Below are 23,880 nucleotides of genomic sequence, written 5' to 3' on the forward strand. Positions count from 1 at the left end.
CACATACATACACATATATTATTTTTTAAGCTGGTGTAGTGCTGTACACCTGTAATCCCAGCACCACAGGAGTTGGAGGCAGGAGGATCACAAATTCAAACCCAGTCTGGGCAATTTAGTGGCTTAGGGAGACCCTGTCTCAACTTTTTTAGAAAGAAAACTTTTAAGCCCTGGCATGGAACTCAGTGAGAAGGACCCGATTCAATTTCTAGAAACAAAGAAAAAAATTATTTAAAAATGAAGAATGAACTTTCATGCTTTTGTTCCACATAGTTCTCTCCTTCACAGGCACGGAAGTGATTCAACACTGCCAACAGACTTCACAGCGAAGACCTTATTTGGAGGGACAGCAGAAGGGCCGCCAAGGAAACCTCGCTGCAGCCAGAAGCACATCGAGAGAGATGGGATTGTAAAAGGCAGAGTCATAAGCCTCGGCATAAAATAAGCAGCCGGCTCTCATTTCAGCCATGTAAACAGTGATGTGTATTCATTAAAACTGCATTAGTCTGAGGAGTCCCCAGAGCCTGGGGCTAACTGGAGGGGCTGGGGAGAGGTGCAACCACACCTGCTGTTTTCTAACACAAAGCAAACAGGCCGAAAATGGGTTTCTTGCCTCCTGTCACAGCCAGAAAAGGGCCAGCCAGAGAGGTTTCTCCGCTCCTGTCAGCCTTCTTGAAGGTAAACAGGGATTAAGAAGAACAGATCAGCACTCTGAGAGTCTCAGACAAAAAGAATGCGAGTTCAAACCCAACCTGGGCAACTTGGGAGATTTAGCGAGACCCTGTCTCAAAAAAATAATGCTTGGGATGTGACTTAGTACAAAGGCCCTGAGTTTGAGGCCCAGTACTACAAATGGGCACAGGGGTGGGGCGACTCAAGATCCCACACATCTGGCTTGGTTGGCCTTGTCCTAGCCTGCCCTGCCAAACTGTTCTCAAGGAAAATACACAAAAGAAGAGGCCTGGCAGCATCATCCGTGGGGTCCACTGCAGTGCAGGAAGCACAGGTCTATTTTGCAAAATCTAAATGAGTTATGGCCAACACATATTAAGGTTTGGTGTTCTAAAGGCTACATAAGTCTTCGTTTACATCTCATAGCCCTGTGACATGGATTCTAGTGTCATCCCCACTCGTAGTCAGGGAAAAGAGGCATTGTTGCCACCACCCACCCAAGCAGCAGTAACCAGATACAGAATCAAGTCTCCTCCGCGGCCCACAGTCTTGGCACACCCCATTCTGCATCTCCCAAATGTGGCCAAGCATCCACCCAAACTGGAATTTCCAGACAGTGTCTGGTGACCCCATGCCACAGATCTTCTGGACACATTGAGTCAAGAAGTAGGAGTCACAAGTGTCAAGGCCACAGATGTCAGTGGTGGGCTCCATCAGCCCCACTGTACAAGTGAGGTAAAACTTGGGAATGTTTCCATATATCAGGAAGCATTCTCACCCCAGAACAGAAATGGAGAGAGAAGCCATTCTATACCCTCAAGCAAGTGACACAAAGGGGAACGGCTTAAGCTAAGAAAGCTCAGAAGAGTGACAAGCAGGGAGCAAAGTTTCCTTTTTTCCTTTTGCAGGGTACAAAGCTAAACATTGCCTGAACAGGGACTCTTAGACCAACAGCAAAGGGAAAGCTGTGCTTCAAAACCTTCCCCCACAGAAAAACTCAAAGAGCTTCCTTCCCCAGAAATGGAGCAGATTAGCTGCTTTATGCTTATTTTTCCCTCCTGAAGATATCACTATTTAGAGCTTTCAAGGTTAGCAAGTCTGATGTTAACTGTTTCTGCCACACTGTTCTCTTTTCCCACACTCACAAGCGACTAGCTTGTCTCCTTAACACTCTTGGGAAGAGAAAAGCTGACATTCACAGCTCAAGGTCTACCTGTCTGTCCAGTAATGGACACATCCAGTAACTCCCGCCAGCACTACCCTCACTGCTACACGATGCTGCCTCTCACTCCAGTTCACTGGCTGCTACTTACTGCTGCCGTTGTTAGCAAATGTTCATCTTTCCCCCCAAATTCATCTGTTGAAGACCATCCCCAACGTGACAGTATTTGTAGATGGGTCTTCGAGAGGGAGGGGGGTCATAAGGGTGGAACCTTCATGAATGGGATCAGTGACCTTATAAGAAGAGAAGTGGCTTCCTTTCTGTTTTGTGCCATGTGAGGATTCAACAAGAAGGAGGCCATTTGTGAACAGAGAGACAGCCCGACTATGCTGTTACCCCAATCTCAACTTCACCTCCAGAAGTGTGGGAAAATAAATTTGTCATTGAAGCCATCCAATCAATGGCACTCTGCTACAGCAGCCCAAATACACTAGTTTAGAGAGATGAGGAAGAAAACCCATAAAGGGGGTTGACTGAGCGAAGCACGACCCCCTTCTGGTGCAGAGGTTTGCACTCATGATGAACCTATGTCTCAGAAAAGTATTAACTGATGGGACAGTGGACCATGAACCACAGAGTGAAAGAGCAAGTGACGTCAGGTTTGAGGCATGGTTTCATTCATGCCACAGATCGTCACTGAGCACCAACAAGGCACCAGGCACTGTGAACAAACCTTGCCTTTTGGGCACGAGGGAAGCACACTGAGGAGAAGTGGAAGGTGTTTGTGCAGGCGGCCACGGCGTGGGTGACATCGTGCTGCTCCTCGCTGTCTTCCTTCCATTTCCATAGTTTATGGTTGTCCAACACTGCTAGGTAGCAGTGTTTTAAAATAAAGGGAAAGCCCAAACCCCTTAGCAGGGCATCCAAGGCTCTCCGGAGCTCTGGTTCTTTGGCCCCCAAAGAACCAGACACTTCCAGTGTCACAGCCACACCCGGTGAGAGCTCAGCTGGCCCCACAAACTGTGTAGGTGCCTCTGCTAATGCTGCCCTCCCCCAAAATTCTCTCCCAATTTTCCCATCAGGACGCCTTCCCAATCTCCTTCTTCAAATCACTCCTGTCCACCTCCATCAACTCGGAAACAATCCTCTTTCTGTAGTGTACCCAGGGAGAACCGCAGCCCCAGCTCCCACCAGGTAATCTCCAGACCCCGCTGCTCAACCCTCAGCCAGCTTCCCTTGTATTTTCCTCCTTCCCTGAGACCCCAGGAATTCCACCCACTTCTCCTTCCCCTTCCATTTCACTCCCACACCTACCTAGTCCATATAGAATTTCCTTCCCCTTCCTCTGCCTCCAACCTCCTAAACCCATATACCTCCTGCTGCTCCCAAGGATAAGCCCAGTAACTCTGGTACTCCTGGGGAACAAACTGATGCCCTGTGAATCATAAAGGTTCTGCTGTCTCAGGTTCTCAGCATCCCTGATCCTGCAACCATGGTGGGGTAGAACCCCTTTCCCCGGGGTACGGTTTGCAGGAGGAATGCTCAAGCTGGCAGGAGAGATTTAAAAGATTCTCCCTCAGGGTCAGGTGGGAATCTCTGTCCCTCCTAGAATCAACTTGTAGCATTCCCACACTTCTTCATACATACTCTATGTCTGCACCATATTTGAGAGGTCTGGTCTCTGACGTAGAAAGGTACCTCCCTTTCTGGATTTCACACATCTGGAGCCCTTGATATCTCTGACAGCAGAATCTCAGGTAAAGAACAGCTTCCCATGCATCTAATCAAAGATCTGCTCAGCCAAGGCCAGACAGAGCTGTAGTTCTCAACCAGGGATGATTTTGCCCCCAAAGACATTGTGCAATGTCTGGAAACATTCTGATCATCACAACTTGAGGTGGGGCTGATATAAGCACATACAAGGTGGAGACCAAAGGCGCTGCTAACCCTACAATGCACAGAGCAGCCTCTGACAAAGACTCATCAGCCCTGAAGGCCACCAGGGCCAAGGCTGCGCACTCTTGCAATACTCAGTTCCTCCCAGCTCCAGATAATCTCCTGCCCTTCCCCCATCCTGCATAGTGTTTCTGGCTAGATAAAATGCGGTTCCCCTCAAGATCAGCATTTCTGCCTTGAATCAGCTGAGACCCTCTAAAATCCCTGCTGCCTAGACAACTCTGGAAACTCTCAGCAAATGAGTGCAAAATCACTCCTCCACAACCTAATGTATGATAAAGGTGGCATTTCAATTCTGTGGGAAGCAATGGATTATTCAATAAATGGTATTGGACAACTGGCTGGCCATCTGGCAAAAAATAAAGCTAGATCCTCACCTCCTTCCTAAAATCAAAATAAATTCCAGATGGATTGAAGATTTAAATGCAAAAAGAAAAAAACTTAAAGTAGTAAAATATGAGAGAATTGCTCTATAATCTCTTTGAGGAGGAGGCCTTTCTAAGCAAGATAGAAAAATGTAGAATATGTCAAAGATTCACAAATTTGACTACTGCAAAAATTTTAGATGCCTAGAGAATAAAAGCTTCCTTGATAAACCAATTTTTTCAAATTAAAAACTAATTAGATACTATTATATGTAAATAGCCATACTAAAAGACATGTTCTTTAATAAATTTTTTAAATGTTAAAATCAATAAAACAACAGAAAAGCAAGCAAAAAGTGAGCAGAGGCAAGGAAGACAAGAAACAGAACTAGCACAAAAATATAAATCAAATATCAGTGAGATACTTTTTTCACTAACCAGATCAATAAAATGAAAAAGGCTGATAAAATTATGTGTTGGTAAGGCTAACTGGTACAAGCCACCTGAGAGACATCTTCATAGACTTTCCATGAGAAGCAATTCATCAATCAATCCACACTTTAAAGTACATACCCTTTGTCCAACTGATTCCAGGGCTGCATTGATCCTTGCACATGTAACCAAACCCACAGAGGTAAATATAGAGGAATATCCATTACCACAATGCTCTTACTGGCAAAAGACTTTTCACCTAGCCAATGCCCTTGATCAGGGGAGTAGCTAAATAAACTACCATCCACTTATGAAAGGGAATACATGAAACTCTTGAAAATAAATTAGGTAGCCCTATGTGTCCATCTCCATGACATATTACCAAATGGAAAGGCTAAGTGTGAAATGATATTGTAATATCTTCCAACTATGTGGACAAAAATGAAGTGGGTACATATTCAATCATTCATTCAGCCAGTACTGACAGGGCACCTGCAATGAGACCAGCACGGTTCTGATTCCACCAGGAGTAAATCTGTCAGGATATCCAGGCACGTCATTAAAAACATTACAAGAAAACACAGCAAACTGGCGAAGGGAGAGGCTCATGAATGTTATCAGATTCAGTAACTAGAACGATAAGACACCTAATTAAAGCCAAAATTTCATATAAATGACAATATTTTAGTGTAAGTTTAGTTATACTTAAACATTACTCCTTGATTCTCCAAAATGCATTCTGTTAACTCAGAAAACACCCCCTGGGGCTGGGAATAGGGTCAGGGACAAAGCATCTACTAGGGAAAGAGACTTCCTCTTCAAACTACTGCATGCTGTGCTGTGCTGTGCTGTGCTGGTGGGAATCAAAGTATGGAGTAAGTGTGGTTCGCACTGTATTCTGTTTTAAATGGACATAAATGAGTAAGAGGAGAGAAGACATTCCATCATGAGAGGACCCACTCCAAGTAACCTATAAAGTGCATTCCTGGCCAGCTCAGCCCTCACTTGGAGTGAGCCTGGCAGATCTGCAGGCTGCATTCCAGGGGCAACTGCTTCTGTAAATGGAAGCAGTCGATCCTACAACCTCAGCAGCGAGTTAGCAAGCAAGATCCTGAGCTGTGCCATTTGGGGAGGGGGCGGGGAACAGGGCCAATGCAAAGAAAGAAATTTAAAAAGCTATGAAGGGAAGAAACATGGGCACGCTAGAAGCGAGCCTTTTCAAAGAGAACAGAGGGAAAGAAAATAAAAAACATCCTGGTTTTGAGGGTCTCTGGGGCCCCTCAGATCATCTCCATCTGTCCTTGCTTCCTTCTCATAGGAGATTTTAATACTCACAGAGGAGAAGTGCATTTCATATAAAGATCCCTCCCTTTCACTCCAAGATATTTTAAACACTAACAATAACTGACGTTTCTAACCACTTCTACCTTTAGTTGTTTCAATAACGTCGAGAGACTGATGCTCCTACTATCCACTGTGTATACGTGGATGCTAAGGCACAGAGAGGCTTGGCAACTAGCACATTTCGCCCAGCTAAAAGTAGGAGATCTGGGATCTGAATCCAGGTACTCTGACTCCAGAGACCCCACTCATAGCCAGATGCCAGGCCTTTCCTGGGTACCAGGTGGTGGATAAGACAAAAACATGCTCCCTGCCCTTATGAAGTTTGTGATTTGTGAGGAACCTCCACCAAGAAACAGACAAGTTAATGAAAATAGGGCTAATTTCTGAGATAGACACAACTAAGTAATAGATCATCATTCCCACTCACTCAGCAAATATTTGATAAGGCCCTGGTATGTGCCTAACACCATCCCAGGCACCAGAGGATACAGCAGCAAACAAAACAGAAATCCCCAATTTCATGGGGCTTACAGTCTTAGGGAACATCCAGAAAGAAGTGCAGAAAGGGTGGCAGCAGAGAAGGAGGAGGAGGAGGCAGCTATCAGGCTGAGATGAAGGAGCAAGGGATCACTATTTGAAGAGAACAGGGAAAAAATGATCCAGGCAGTGAGAAGCATGCTACAAAGATCTGGCTGGAAAATGCATCCTAGTTTCCTCCATCCCCAAGACTGCTTCCCCTGTTGCACTGGCTCCCAACATTCTCCTCCCCAATTCTAAAACCTGGAGTTCAGAACTTCACTTTATACTGACTTCCCTCTCCCCAGCTCCTGCTCAGTGATCAGCAAGGGCAGAAACCACTGAGCCCCTTCCATTCCCAAGGCATGTGCGTGCTACTCAGTTGCAGCAGGGTCCTGATTGTCCATGTTGCGACCACGCCTTGAGAACCTTTGCTGCTGCAGGCAGGAAAGTGAGGTGGCAATACTGGTGCCAGGATGCCCAGCCGGTCTGTCTAAAAATGCGGCAGGGAAAACTAGGATAGGAACCAGTAAAATCTCCCTCTCCTCCCAGCAGACAAACATACACAAGAACAAAAGCTGGTCTCCTCTTCCTGTTCCTTCACACAAAAGCTATGGCCAAGTGGTTTTGCCCTGAGCAGGACAAGATCAGCACTCTTCATGACCAGTCTTGGAGTCAGGCAGAAGGTTTAGAAATAACACAGATAAAGTCTTGAGTCCATGGTCACCAAGAGATGGCAGCTAGTATCATCATCATGCAGAAAAATAATGGTGACTCGCAGGAATCTGGAAGCGGACAGCTCTGGATCTAAATACTACTAGTAAGAGCCTAGCTGGGGTGTCTCTTCAGGAAGCACTCCACTTCAGTCTGCCCATCTATAAAACAGATTGTTATAACAGGGCCACCTCACTCACAAAGTCCACCCGGGATCAGTAAACTACCACAGGAAGAAAACCACACAGCAGTGCCTGACACAGAGTACGTACTGTCTTCATTATTCAACTCCACCACTCCTCTTACAACCATTTCATTGCCCCCGTGATGATGATGACAACCACGAGGGTCCAAACAGAAGTCATCGATGAATTCTTGAAGGATTTCTGATTACCCTATAAAAGGTCAGGGGCAAACGCACCATGGTTCCATGAGCTGCTAGCCTGAGGGGAAATTGGTGGAGCGGTATACAAAGGAATTCTCTGGAAATACTTGTCAACACTTCTGAAAGTCCAAACTATACCAAAATTAAAAAAAGGTTATTTATTGTACCTGCAGAGGCAAATATTTTCATGCTTTCTCCTTAGGTCATCTCCTGTATCAGAGGAAACATCCAAGTATCAGAAAATATATAAAACTGTCCACACAGGTAAGAGGCCCACCAGCCCCATACGCACCCTGATTTTTCCCAAGCAGCCCCTTTATCAACTGGTTGCGAATTCAAATTAAGTCTCTCCCCAGGGGAGAAACTCTAACTGACCACACCTACACCCATCATCAAGTTCTCTTTTCTCAGTGGATACCAACTGGGTGCCTGTAGTGTACAGACCCCATTCCAGGAGTCGGGAAGCACACGGAACAGACACACACACACCCAGCCACAAGGTCCTACTCCAGCTCTGGGAACTCGGGGATATGTGCAGGCCAGCACTACTTTTGTGGCCTCCAGTACTCAGTGATGAGCATGGCAGGGTGTTTTCTTGACCAATCAAGTCCTCAGGACTTCAGAGAAGACACTACCACCAGCTAATGCCTGCAAGAGGGTGAAAGAGGGGACCTTCATACACACTCAGATGACAGACAGCAACTCCAGAACCTGATGAGGCCCAGTTGCCAAGCAGGTCTGGCAGAAGCAACCCAACTTCCCATTTAATTCCTACTTGGCACTCAAAGACTTGGGCAGAAGAAATCTGCCATGTCTATCTTTAAAATAAGACATGTCTCCCACGGCTTCCTTTCTTCTCATTCCTCATCTATCCATCTACTCTCACCCCTCTTCCGCTCTCAGAGCTGCTTCCTGCAGATAAAAACACCCCTCCACTTTCAGTCTACATGATGAGATTGCAGCCTGCAGGCTCTAAATGCCAACATACTCCCAATCAAACAGCAGCTGCCCTGTTGAGTTAATGAATTTTTTTTAAGCAAGAGAACCCATGCCTTCTACTTATCTTCAGGAGAAAGCTCATTGGGGAGGGAGGGTGTGATCTATCACGAAGGACTGGGCTGCAGAGAGAGAGGTTCTTGCTGAGTTGTCTGAGCAATCTGGAAAGATTGTGTCCCAAATCCTCATACGCTCAGAGTCTCAAAGTGAGACACGGGTCTCAAACCTCTCTTGGGAATTGCATTTTGATTAGAGAAAAGAATTAAGCTTGTAGATCAGAGAAAACAATCACAATGAAGGAGAAGTCGAGGTGACCCCTTCAGCTCAGGTGACTCAGGGAAGCAGGAAGGTCAAGGAAGGCTAGAATGGGGGCTCATGAAGAATCCACGACAGCCATACACCACTGTAGTCAGAAGTCTCCGGTCAAATTTAAAGGCACAGGACTTTTGAACCCAGAAATTTCTCCTGCAAGACTTCAGACTGCAGAATGCACGTACACGTGTGTCCACAGATAGGTACAAGGAGATTCAGTGCACCACTGTTATGGCAAAAGATTAGAAATAACCCAATGTTCATCAACAGGTCGTCCACCAAAAGGAACACTGTGCATCTCTTAAAATAAATAAAACAGCTCTACATGTGTCTCCAGGTGTTATTGAGTGAAAGAAAAAAAAACAACAAAGAAAACCACGTGCATAAGGTAATACAAGGGGGAGGGACCTGAGATTTGTATGCTGGATATCTCTCCACAGTTGCATGAGAAACCAGTAACAGAGCTATTTCTCCAGAGAGGAGACTTGAAGGTCTGAGGAAAGAAGTGGAGAGAGGAGATTTGTTCCTCACCACAAACCTTGCTGCATCTGTAGAATTTCAAACTTTGCATTATATATTCAAAAACAAAATATTTGAACTGATCATAGATAATTAAAATATCTAGGAAAAGACATCAAAGGACGTTATATCAATTTAGATTAACACGTGTGTGCATACACACAAGAACAATTCCCTATCAAAGTAATAACTGTAAAGCCATTGATACCTACCGCCAATCAGCTTTACAAAAATGATACTTTAGAAGCAGTGACATCCAAGTTTCTCGTCCATGGCACTGTAGATGTTTGGACTGAACATGCTTGGTTGTGAAGATGTCCTGTTCATTCTACGTGTTTATCAGCAGCCCCACCTTAAAATGTCTCCCGATACTGCCAAATGTCCCCCGGTGGCAAAAACCACCTGAGATAGATGATGAACCCTAAAGAGGTGCCCCTTATTTACTCCCTTTTCTCTCTACACTTAGGAACAATATAAAGAGTTCTTATGTGTAATCAACAGCAAATTAGGACTACCCGGATGCTGGAAGGCATACCTATCTTCCTATTTCCTCCTGGAAGTCATTATTTGATATCTGTAACAGGAAAGTGCCACTGCTTCTCAGCAGAGATGTTTGAGGGAGATGTCTTCCCAAAAGCCAAAGAACAGGGAATGTATTGGTCTTACCACAGGATAAGGCATGGAAGGTGCTGTTCCTCCTAAACTGCCCTTTGGTAATTATCACCCTTGATTTTCTATGCTGTCTGTGCTGCCATTCAATGCTGCAAATGCCAATGGCCAATCCCCCAGGTTCATGCTGCTTAAAGGCCGGGCTGAGGCCAGCGTTTCCATCCCCTTTCTGTGGAAGCAGATGGGGAAGCAGTCGCTTCACGTGCTTGGCCACACTCAGTGGCAGACTTCCACCTCAGCAGAAACCCAAGTGACTCCAACAAAAAAATCATCAATGGAATCAAAGCAAGCCCTGAGTTCCGAAATGAACTTGTCCTCACCAAATGCCACTCGTAAAAGTAATAGCATTGGTAACAGTAATAGCTACTGTCTTCTGGCCACTTCCTGTGGCCCAGTCATAGAGCCAAGAACTTCACAGGCATTATTTCACTGGATCTTTAAAACAAAGTAAAGGAGTAAATACAATCATTATCATGCCCTTTTATAAATGCACATACCAAGATTCGAGGTAAATGACTGATCAAGATGACACAGTTAAGAATTGCACTGTGCCTAGCAGATGGTGTTCTCATTCCGTAGTAACTACTATTATTACTTGTATTATTATTTTGCTGTGAATTTTACCTTTCTTGATGTCACCACACTCCTTCCTATCTCAGGGCTCTTGCACTTGCTGGGCCCACTTCCTGGAGTGGTTCTCTGTCTTTCCTTGCCTTGTTTTTGCTTAAACTTTACTTTATCAAGGAACAGTGCTCGCTTCGGCAGCACATATACTTTATCAAGAAAGATGTCTTTGGTCCTCAATTATAACATATTACCTTGATACACATTATCACCCTCTCTATTCTGCGCATGTAGAGCACTTATCCTAACTGCAATTACATTACGGTCTTTGTTGTTATTTGCTTCTCTGTCTACCCTATTAGATGGTAAGCTCCATGACACAGCAACCTCTCACTGTGCTGGCATACAAACACCTAAATATTAAGTGGATATATGGGTGGGTGGATGGATGGATGGATGGGTGGATAGGTGGGTGGACAGATGGATGGATGGATGGACAGATGGGAGAGCACAAGAACAAATAAGTACAGTATTTTAACTTTAAAGATATGCATGGTCTTCAAGAGCTCAGAGTTTACACCCCCTGTTTCACAGTTGAGAACAATGAGGTTCCTAGGAGTCAGAGTCAAAGTAGGCAGGATCCAGTATGAGAATCTGATCAACTGCAGGTAACTGGCCCATCCAGAATTGGCCAGGCGACAGCTAAATAAACCCACAGTGTCTGCCTAGGAGACTTCCAACAGGTGACAGCTGCATTTGATTAGGGCTCCAGCCACTACATTGCTTTGCATTTAAATTTACCTCAAATACCCTTTCCCAGGCTTACAAACTTGGTCTGATTATCCCTTCACAAAGTCTGAAAAAGAAAAAAAAAATTTTTTTCACACATCAACGAGCTGTAGTCTTTAGATTCAAAATGCCCTTGCAAACCCACAGGAAACACTGTTCTTGTGTATCACATCACAGCATGAAGCCCCACTTCCTTCAGGGGAAGAATGAAGCCATCTGGCAGGAGTTGCTCTCAGCTCTCTCCTCTCATGCAAACCTCCCCGCTCAGGGCTCTGCAGAGTACACCACACGTTTCCTCCATTCCCAAGTCCAGCCCACTCTACGAGAAGCACCCACCTTTATGTTCACGGGCCCCCAAGCCTGTTCACACAACTACACTCCAGGAAGTGCTTGTATTATTAACATGGTCAACACCTGACAAAGACCCTGGCACATAGCAGGCGCTCAATAAATGTTCATTGGATGGATGGACACATGGACAGATGGGTGGATGAGTGGTGGATGGAGGGGTCTGTGGGTAAATGGATGGAGAGATGATGGCTCCTCCACTTGGCTTTAAGAGGCATTTTCCAACCTTTCATTTAGCCTGTAAAGGATGCACTTATGTGGATTTCTTTAATTCAATGCTAATTGGTGAGTACAGAAAAAGAACTAAATGAAAATAGCATTAAAATATGGCTCTTTTCCTCTTCCGGGGCCAATGCACCTGCTGGTCCTTCTGCTTAGCATGACCTACCTCTCTCCACACCACTAACGCCACCTCTTCCTGAAAGGGGAAGCAAAATGTCACCTTCATGGGAAGCCCCCTCCCCCATTAAACTTCCGAAATAGCCAACTCAAGACCCTTATTTGTTTCCCTTACATCTGTTTTAATTTGCAATCTCTCTGTTTAATTTCTTTGACTTTCAGATTCTAAATGTAGATCCAATGAAGTCATGAGCAGGTCTATCACATACTTTCCCCCTACCACTTAACACAGCTCTTGTACACAGTATGTGTTAGATAAATATTTATTTGTTGAATTAATTTATCAATCAGTTTGATAAAGGAGATGGTCCCACTAAAAAAGAAAAATGAAGTAAGCAAACTTTAGGAGTTCCACCTCAAAAATCATTGACTCATCTGAAACAATACATACATCAATAACAATTAATGCAAAATCATATATACTCAATTTTTCATAAATTCTGGTTCTAAAATCTTCAGAGTCAAGACAATGGGTTGGGAGAAAGAAGAAGTAAAGTTTGACAACTGCTGTGTCTTACAAAAACATGAATGTACTGAATTATCTAATTCAAGGACAAAGATTCATAATTTGGAGGAAAAATCAGAATTCAAATATACATGGTTCACAAGACTTGCTGAGAAAATGGCACAAAATAAAAGTGAACAAATGAGAAATGTTGCCATAAGTGGAATATTAGTCTCAGACAAATAAACTTTAAAGCATAAAAATATTACATAGCATGAAGACTAGTATTTTGTATTCCTAAAAGATACACCAATAATAACAAAACCAATAGCAGTGTGCATGCTACATGTCTGGCATCATGTTAAGCACTTTACATTGGTTATATTATTTAATTCAAGCAGCAAAAATAAGTAACTGGCATTATTATGATCATTAAGTTTTAGATGAATCTAAAACTGGTTCATCGTTTGGTGAGTGGAAAAGAAGAATTTGAGCTCAGGTCTGTCTGCCTTCACCATAAACACTGAAAAATTATCAAGTTTAGACTCCTGTAACAATAATACATTTAAAATAATATAAAGCAAAATATGTTTTAAAAATATAAAGATACTGAAAAAATCACTAATAGTAAGAGCAAGTATATTCTCCCCTATTGGACAAAACAGTATATATAATTAAAAGTACATAAAAGCATTTAGCTCAAGAAACTAAGAAGAGGGCCTGGGATTTAGCTCAGTGGTTTCACCACCTGCCTCACAAGCACAAGGTCCCAAGCTCAATCCCTGATACAAAAAAAAAAAGCTCTAATCTCTCTCCATCCTAAAAAGAAACTAAGAAGAGGTGATAAAGCTGAGGAAGGATAAAGAACAAAGTAGAAGTTACTGTATCAGGAAACAGAAATACAGAACCGAGGATACATTTAAGGGGTGGTTTATCTAAGGGGGGAAATGTAACAGTAAGATTCTGGCAAACCTCATCAAGAAAAATTTCAAAAAATAAAAATAGGAACTTCTCACTAAGAACGAGGAAAGAGATCTGCAGATGGCAAAGTCATTTTTCAAATTGTTACAAAATGATATATATAGTCCTATGCTAATAAATTAGAAATTCAATTAAATGATTATTCCTAGGAAAACAACACATTTGAAAATGTGCCAATAATAATCATGGAATATGTGATACGCATGGAAAATGTGCACAGAATAATTACAAAAATTGGTGAAATGACTAAGCCTAGAAAAATCACTGGGGAAAAAAAAAGTACCAGGTCCAAAAAATTGTTTTATTTGGGGATATGAGAAATTCACTCAGACACTAAAAAATTATAAATCCTTTGCCATCTAATAACTCTCCCTAAGCACTACAACCAAGAAAAAATGGAAGATTTCCCAGATGTTTTGATGAAAATAGCAAAAATTTGCCAGAGATAGCAGACCAAAAAAATAAATAAACTATGGACATATTTCACAAATGAACAGACTTGAATACATTTTAAATAAATGTAATCCAACAATATAAAAGGATAATTTCAGAGGGGCTGGGGGTGTGGCTCAGGGACAGAGTATGAGTTAAGCATGAGGCTGTGGGTTTAATCCCCAGCACCAAAAATAGTAACAACAACAATAAAAAGGCAGGGTGAATCAAGTGCAGGGGAAGGTATACATTGTTTCAGTTTTTATAATAAACATTTTTTTTCCTTTTGCATTTCTGAAAAGTAACAACTTTCTTCTTACAATTCTGACCCACTGAGCTCAGCCAGGTGGCTCTTCTGTTCTACCTGGTACCTGGTACACTCACAAGGCGCCTTCACCTCGGAATGGAACATCCAAGAGGGCCTCCTTCAGAAAACATGTATTTTTCTAAAATAAAACTGTTATTTTCTGGAGGAGGGGGACTAAGACAATGATTATATCCAGCTATCAAAATTTTGGAAATGCGTGCAGTCTACCTGATGTAAATCAGTCAAAACTTCCCTGGGGAACAATCTGACAACAAAAGCTTTAACAACTGTCACATTCTTAGCCCCAGAAATTCCAATTTTGGCAGCAGTAATGGCCCGGCCACAATAATGGTCCAAAGCTTCAATGCCTCAAGTAGTCCCGCTCTGCAGTAATGTTCTCTTCTCACTGACTCCGCCCTCAGTCCTGCCATATGCTTTGGCCTAGGGGACAGAAGCAAAGTTAAGGCAAGCACAAGCTTGAAAGCTTGTACATCAGGGCTTGCCTTCTTGTTTTTCTTGCTTTTAACATTTTTAAAAATTATATTCTTTTTGTTAGTATATATTTGTCACACATACTGATCACATTCATCACAGGCAATTCATACCTGTGCACAACACATACACATCGCAAGTCTTTTTTTCCCTTCAACTTTTCCTCTTCCTATTTAGACAAGCTTTGTTTCCATTTTTCCTTCCATTCTTTTTTTTGCCTTCTCCACTCCTTCCCTTCTCCCTCGCCTCTCCCTTGCTCCCCTTTCCATTTGAACATGTTCTTCCCACTTTCCAATGCCTGTCCTTCACACTCCTCATTCACCCCCTTGGGCTTCTTATACAAGAGAAAAGATGTGCTATTTAAACTTGTGTGTCTGATTCATTTTACTTAAGATTGGGGTCTTGAGGCGCATTCATTTTCCTACCAATGATTAAAATCCATCCTCTTTATGACAGCGTAGTGCTCCATTATATATAAATCCCACTTCTTTATCTGCTCATATGTTGATAGGCATACAGGCTGTTTCCAATATTTAGCTTTTATAAATTGTGCTGCTATAAACAGTGCATATATCACTGTGGCATGATGCTCTCAATTCTTTCAGGAAGAAGGAAAAGCTGGGTCAAATGGAACCCCAAATTCTAGTTTTTTAAAGGAATTCTCATACTAAACTCCCCAGGGGCTGTACCAGTGTACACTCCCACCAACCTCCCCAGCATTTTTGATTGGTTGATTTCTTGATGATAGTCATTCCTCTTGCTATTCTTGCAACTCTATAAATGCTATGGAAACAAGCCTGGCTGCTGGAAAGAGAAACTCCCCATCACCCCAAGCAATTGGCCAGCTGACTAAGTGCATGCAACAGAATCGCCTGGCCCAAAATGCAGACCTGCAAAGCTAAATATGTAGTTCTTTTCCGTCATCACTAAGTTGTGGGATAGCTTGCAAAACTAACACACGAACTTCTCCTTAGGAAATATTCAGAAAGAGCCATCCATAAAGATAATTACAATCATGCTCTTTACAAAAATGGTTAATGTTAAATAATAGGTGCTGCTTTGGTAAATTGTTATATCAATTTAAAAATCTTAAACGAAGATGATGTGTAAAATTGTTTACTATATCACATAGTGCGAAAAGAAGGATATAAAACAATGTTACAGTATGAGAGTATTTTGTAACAAAAAATAGAAAGAAAGACGAATGAAGGAAGAAGGGAGGAAGGGAGGGAGAGAGAGAAAATACATACACATTTAAATGCACAATAAAATACTGGAATAACATAAAAATGTTTAAAAGTACAAGCTGATTTTTTTCCCTTTCTTCCCCCCTATGATTCTCATATTTTTTTTGCACTGATTCTAAGTCAGGGCCTATCGGCAATGGCTGAACTGCTCAGGCAGCTAAACCTAGAATGCTCTGAGCCCCCTGAGGGCCGTGGCTAAGAGATCAGAGAAATCCAGGCATGAGTGTTAGAAAATCCTCCTCCGAGCATGATCACTATTAAAGAAGCCTAAGCACAATGCTCATCAGCACAGCTGGGAAAAGCAAGAGGAAAAGTTGCTGACGTGGGCCACCATATTGCTGCCAAGGTCTTCGTGTCATGGCATTTATGGGCTCCAAGGTCAGCAAGCTTTCCCAGCAGCCTCTTTTCTCTGTCCTTTTCCCCTTCCCTCTCCCCTTCCTCGCCCTCTCTCCCTTCTTACTTTTCCCTTTATTACTCTTCATCCGGATTTACTCAAAATCACTCGAAGAAGAAGAAGGATTCAAGGACAGGACAGGAAGGGAGGTGACCAAGGATGAAGTGCGGCCAAGTTCTCATCAGATCACCCTGTGTTTCAAAAATAAACACTGGGGCCCAGCCAAGTCACCCCGTAGACTAAGTAATGGTCCACACGTGCAGAGTTCTAATCGTGCTAGAATGATGCTGATTGATCCATCCCTGATTATAAACTGGCTCCACTCACAGGGTGCAAGGAGAGAAGACTGGGGATAGGGAATAGGCTGAGATAACAGTCAAGTACTGACACTAACTGATGTCCAATCTACTTCCCTTCATCTCTCTGAACCAACATTTTCTCCTCTGCAAAATGGGCCCAATGATCTTCTTTCTACTGTTAAACTCCCATAAAAACCACTATTTTTCTATTTTGTTCAGTGCTGTACACCATTAAGTGCTCAAGAAGTGTATGTTGAACAAAGTCATAAATAAGACTGTCTGCCTCGTCACACAGGGTTTTTCGTGAAACCCAGCTAAATGAAAATATAAGTGGTTTCAAATTCACAAATAACATCACAAAGACAATGCAGATTTTAATGTTTGTATTAATATGAAATAGAAATAATGTTGTCTTGGAAATGACATGTTCATCCCTTGGGATAAAAGCTATGGGGCTTTTGCAAAACAAGGTTTGAAAATCACTGAACTAAGAATTAAAGTCCATGACCTGAAAACCATTTAATCCACCAAATCGGCTGACGCTGCATCCTGAAGCAACGGAGCTTTTTTAACCAACCACAATGTCAGTCTTTAAAGTCCAGGACGTGAGGCACAGAAGGGCAGGGGTGTTATTTCACAACATTTTTATTGAGATGACTGGGGGAAAGTTGTAAGCTTTCCCTACACATCTGTCTATCACCAATTAAAATGACTGCTGAGGCCTTCACCCGAGAGCCTTCCCAAGGGCTCTGGTAACAGGTACATCTTCATCACTGAGACCAGGGGAATCGTGCCACCTATTAACAGGCATTCATTTCAGCAAACGTCACAAGGAGATGTGGGGTCCAGCTATCTCCCAATTTGCACAAACTTCAAAGCTGTTGGTGATACAGCCCTGGGAGGGTGTGGGCAGGGGGCCTTTGGCTTTCTCACATTACACTAAAAAGGATCCTAACTGCAGAGGGAGATAGGTTGTGGGATGCCGGCCAAGCTAAACACCAACAGATTCCCTTCTGGGCAAACTCTCAGCGCCGTCCTTGACGAGCGCTCCTTTCCTGGGCAATGGGAAGGAAGGGCAGGCAGGTGGCAGCTTCTTTCACAAATGGCTTCTTGAAGATGCTCAGCAACCCAGTCAAGCACACGGCCCCTTGAAAGCTGGCACCGGCTCTAGAGCCGAGCAGTTCTTCTCATTGAAAACCCATGCCTCATCCTTCTCTGCTGAACTACAGATTGTAATAACAGCAATGATAACCCCTGACAAACGCACATACTTCTTTCAGATGTGCCCAACACAGGAAATTGGGCCCAAAAGATCCTCTCCCTCTTGTTTGTGCCTTTTATTATTTCTAAAAAATAACATTTATTAATCAAAGTAAAAGATAGATAATAGCAAGGAGGAAGACACATCGTTCTCAAAGGGGAAGGGGATCAAATGATGGAGGGGGAGGGAGAGAAGGGGTAAGGGATTAATAAAAAAGAATGGGGATGCATTATGTACGCGTGCTCACTCCACAAAAGGACTGTAAACATGTACTGCAAACATGCATTTAAAAGGAAGGAGATCAAGAGATGAGGAGAGGGGAGAGGGATGGAAGAGAAAGGAGGTGAAAAGGGAATTCAGATGCATTATGTACTAACTTCCCCCAAGGAAGGTAAACATTATGTACTACACATATGTACTAACAGACTAATTTTAAAAAGAAAATACAAAGTAAACATAATATTTATTAACACAGGTTGAGCAGGAAAAAAATGGAGAATTTGGAACTCTTATAATAATACTATGCTTTGTTATTTTCAACATCAATCTCTTTCTGAGGCAGAAAGAGACTTAAAAACTTAACTAAGATTACATACTTGGTGAATAGCAGAGCTGGGATTCAAACCTAGGCAGAATAATACCAACATCTATGATCTCCTAGCCATTACACTATGCTGAATGTAGATAGATGGATGGATGGGTGAGTGGGTGGACAGATGGGTGAGGGCATGGATGAATGGATGGATGGATGGATGGACGGATGGGTGGACGATGAATGGATGGATGGATGGATGGATAGGTGGGTGGGTGGGTGGATGGATGGATGGCAATGGTAGCACTGATTAGGAACACAAGAGGACTTGACTCACATTCTGCCAGGGAAAGGGAACTCACACTTGCAGGTCTCATATTCATCCCACCTCCCACCACTTACATCCTCAGCAGTCCCAACCATGGAAAAGCTGTCATGGGGTTCTAAGCATAAGGCCAGAGGCCTGCACCAGATATGCTATGTGCTTGCTAGAAAGACCTTCCTAGCCAACTGATAACCTCCAGCTAATTCCAATCTCCACACAGAGGCACCATCTTGATAGGTAAGAAAGAAGTAATTCCTTAAAGACTAAGTAAGACACTCAGACAGGCTGTGGTTGAGAAAAGCAGATGAGATCAGGGCAGTCAAGGGAGGAAGACATACTGGTGGTTATGGCAAAACCAATGGTACCTGAGTCAGAAGCAGTGGGTTTTGAGGATTTCCCCTTCCCTGGCACTAGCACACACTTAAAATGGGAAATGGTTACCAAGAATCACTTTGCTTGCTAACAGCACTCAGCTTCCTGGATAAAGTGACCACAGACAGGCAGCAAGGACGATAGCCCTTAATTCTGTAAACTGGAGAAGGCTGTTCCTGAGGCCTTGCCCTGCCATGGCTAGAGAGAGTCCATCATCTCCCAGAAGAGGGCTTGTCTCTCTCTCGGCTCATGAAGACACCAGGTGCAACGAAAGAGCTTTAAGTTTAAGGAGACTTCCTCCACCTAAGCCAGGCTGTGCCTTCCCAGGTGTCTCAACAGCTTAACAATCTCAAAAGCAACCTGGGCCCAGTATCTGTTGTGGGATGCAGGCTGGATCTAGAGAGAGCATCCGTTTATTGGCAAAGACACAACAGCTCATTGAGGAGGAAAGAGTTGCTTGCAGGTCTCCTCCAGGTAGAATTTGCCATGACCAGGTTGGGAAAGGAGAAAGGGAAAACGGTGGGTAAAGGAAGTCAGATGCTTGTAGTTAACTGCAGGATCCAGGTGTGCTCCAGTTTAAAAAAAAAAAAATGACCTGGGAAGATAAGGAGGACTCTACTAGAGAGAAAAAAGCCAAGACCACACAAATGCCAGCCTACAGCCTGGCACCCCCAGCTAGAGAACCACTGAAGGGTAATAAATGGTAGCTGCACAGAAAGTCTTGGGATTCAGAGATTCGTTCCAGAGCCAATTTTGGAAACAGAATAAGGTAGAAAGATGTCTGTGGCTCTACTGACCTCAGACTGAAAACAAAACTTCCTTTCCTCAGGTTCAAATGTCAGGCAGAGAACTGAGTTGGGCTGCAGTTAGAAGTATGAGAAGGAAAGGCATATACCAAAGGAAAAAGAATCTCAGTGACTGCTACAGTCAAAGAAGGGAAGGATAGGATGTGGGAACGAAAAGGAAATAAGTGGTAAAGATGATAATAATAACCCTGTACTGACCCACCTACTGAGGCCAAGAACGAACTGCCCAACTCTTAGCACATAAGAGGTACACCAACACTTTTTTACCCTAAGAGGCAAAGATGAGGTTCAAGGACTTGCTCGAAGTCACGTGGATTTGAACCTGAGTCTATCACACTCCAAAGCTAAGTTCACTAAAGTAACAGAAACAAAGAAGAGAACCAGGCAAGTCCATGGGGGCGGAGGGACCAAAGCATGTGCCAAAATGAAATCTATTAATCTGTATAACCAATTTTTAAGAGTAGATGAGGAAGAGGAGGAGGAGAAAGAAGAGGAAGAAGGGGAGGAGATGACTCTCTCAAGAGAAGGCCGTGGTCCATCTACAAGCCAAGATGAAATTCCTTGTCAGGGGCAGGCTAATGCCAACAAACAACAAAAATGGTTAAGGAGACATTTTAGCGTAAGGCTTGGATTGAAGCCCCTTCTCTGCGACCTCAAGCAAAATCTATCAACCTTAGCTTCCACAACTATAACAAAATAACTCTCGAAGGGTTGGCTTGGAGATTGAAAAAGAAAACAGATGCAGTTTTATGAGCACAGTTCCAGCACATGGCAATCAATCAATGAAAGTTACCTGTCATTAATGTTACAGTATCATGCTCCTCAGACCTGCTGGTGCCCAGTGCAGAATCAAAAAGAAATACACTCACGGCAGGGCCTTCGCATTACAAGATCAACCTGGTGGTGGCTCATAGGATTTCAAGGGACCTTGAAAGATATCCAAAGTATTTCCCCCATCAGCTACTCCATGTCTGAAATGCACATTTCTCAGCACATGGTAGTTTTCATTTCCCATTTTAAAATAAATCCCATGCAGATGTTGTTCAGTGCCGCCGGAAAAGGAGTGGGTAGTATGCAAACTGAACCAGAAAGCCATGGAAGGGGCAAGGAAGGGAGAAAAGGTGAAGAAAGTTTCAGAAAGTGGTTAAAATCCTCTGAATCAACCATTTGCACAAGAAACACAGAGCTGATTAGGTTAGTGACAATGATAATAAATTTCACTCCTACAGAAAAGATGACTGTAGGCCTGGGATTCAGCTCAGCGGTGCTGGGCCTGCCAAGCAAGCACAAGGTCCTGAGATCAATGCCCGGTACTGGAAAAAAAGAAAGAGAAAAGACAACAGTAAACGGGGAAGACTGACATCACTGGGTTAGTGCCTGGCCCATAATAACGGGAGTTATTACTACTGTCGCCGTTGTTACTGATTTCTTAAGTCATACTTCACACATACCATCTCACATTATCATCACAATACCCCTTGAAAAGGAGGCATTTTTATTATCTTTATCTAAGAAAGAAATGGAAGTCCAAATAATGAAATAACTTGCCCAAGATCATCTGTTTAGTAAATGTGGGACTAAATCTTGGCTCTACAATCTGAGACCCTGTACTTAATTCCTACTCTATTATATCCATTCAATTATCAATATTTTCTGGACAAATGAATGGCCCTGTGGACAAAAAGACTGTGAGAATGCTTTGAAAGAAATGGAAATGCCAAGTTTCCAGGGTCCCCAGGGTATGGTGGTCAAACAGGAAGCCTAAAGGGAAGGCAAAGAGAATGTCCATATTTTTGTAATGAAGTGACTGATGTTCACAAAATGGAGGGGGGAAAGAGGTGAAAGGGAGGAACTTAGGGGTGATCTGTGCTGGAAACAAAAATGCAAATATATGAAAAGGCTAGGTCCTACATCCGCATGTTTATGAGGTGGGGGAAAGTCCTCTGAGATTTGATTGCATACAGACAGCCTTCCCTTAGTAGTGTCTCGAGAATCGCAAGTCAGTCAAGTCAGGGTTCAGACCCCAGTTCTGTAGCCTTGCCTCAGCAGCTTATACTCCCAGAGCCTCTGTTTCCTCACCTGCAATAGTGCCACCAATATGGCAGCCAATAGCCCGTGTGACTACTGAGTTTGTAAGAGGTGGCTGATTTGAATTGAGATGGGCTATCTGACTACAACCAAATTCTGTAGACTCAGTGTGTGTATATGGGGGGGGTAAGACAGCTCCATTTTATATTGATTACATGTTGATAATATTGGAATATACTGAGTTAAAGAAAGCTAAATATTATCAAAATAAATTTTGCTTCTTTATTTGACTTTGTAAATGTGATTGCTTAGAAAGATTTTAATTACACACATTTACAGCTCATGTTACATTTCTGTTGGACAACACTAACACTAATCTGCAAAATGCTGGTACAGAACCGATATGAAGTTCAAAAATGTAAGGTGCACCAGACATCCGGTCACATGTTAATTTCCCTCCAGCATCTACACCCTCTTAACCAGCAAGTCCTCTCAGCTCCCAAGTCTTCCCACGTCTCCCATCTGCACTGCTGCAGCTGTAGACAAAGACTACACCATCATCTCCCGCCTGTGCCTGCAGTGGTTCCCTGACTCATCTTCCTACTTCCTTTCCAGCTGCCTAACAGGCCGCTCTCCACTCAGAACCAGTGGAAGATGTTTTAAATGCAAATCTTTTCCCCCTATTACGTTTATTGGTACTTTTTAGGTATACAGTACAGTTACATTCATCATTGGGATCTTCACTGGGATCTTGTACCTTTACAAGACAGGTCTTGGTTCTTATTTTTTTCCCCATTCCCCTGCCCTCCCTTCACCCTCTCCACCCTTCCCTATTTACAAAGACTTTGTTTCCATGTTTTTCCTTTCCTCCTATTTTTTTCTTTTCCCTTCTTTCCTTTTCCCTATCCCTCCCACCTCCTCCCACTGCTTCACCAACCCATACCCACGCTACCAGAGGCATGCTGATCCTGCCAGACTGAGGTCTTCCCCAAGACCTTTACACCACTTAACCCAGAACGAACGCGGGATGGTATTCCCAGAAATTTCACATGGCCGGCTCTTCCCTACTCTGTCATTCTCAAATCACATGTCACGTCAGAAAAACTTTCCCTATCTAAAGTAACAATTTCACCAGATCATGCTGTTGCCAAATTTTGATCCAATCTCTTCATAACATTTATCACAAATTGAACTCATCCTGCTTTTCCAATTTGCCTACTGTCTTCTTGCAGGAACATCAGCTCCATGAGGGCAGGGAGCTGTCAAAGCCATTCGATCCCCAGCGCCTGGCTTGATGACTAGAACACGGCTAGTACCCAATAAATGCCAATTTTTAAACATGTATGTGTTAGTTACAACTGTGTAGAAATAGGGACTAGGTCCCCAGTAAAGTCTTCTCAATCTTACTTGTGGATATATATCCAAAAGATCGAAAGCATGTTCTCAAAGAGATATTTGTACATCTATGTTCACATGAACATAATTCGCATAACTAGGAAAGGGAAGCAACCAAAGTGTCTATCAGTAGATGAACAGACAAGCAAAATGTGATCTATACATGCAATAGAATACTGTTCAGTCTGCAGGGCAGGGGATGTAGCTCAGTGGCACAGTGCCTGCCTGGCAAGCATGAGGGCCTGAGTTCAATTCCAAAAAAAAAAAAAAAATACTGTTCAGCCTTTTAAAAAGAAGATATGCTAACACATGCTACAACACAGATGACCTTAAGGGCACTGTGCTCAAGGAAATAAGGAATCACAAGAAGATGAACACCAAATTATTCCACTTACATCAGGTATGTACAGCAGACTCAGAAA

The 23,880-nt window shown here is 43.1% G+C and overlaps 1 protein-coding gene across 1 annotated transcript in view; it reads right to left on the reverse strand.

Moving 5' to 3' along the window:
- Prkcb (protein kinase C beta) overlaps positions 1-23,880 on the reverse strand; it is a 302,610-nt gene that overhangs the window by 241,576 nt on the left and 37,154 nt on the right. The gene's annotated exons all lie outside the window — the stretch shown is intronic.

This window comes from Fukomys damarensis, unplaced genomic scaffold, assembly GCF_012274545.1.
Source record: "Fukomys damarensis isolate Sample0158 unplaced genomic scaffold, DMR_v1.0_HiC HiC_scaffold_34, whole genome shotgun sequence".
NCBI lineage: Eukaryota > Metazoa > Chordata > Mammalia > Rodentia > Bathyergidae > Fukomys > Fukomys damarensis.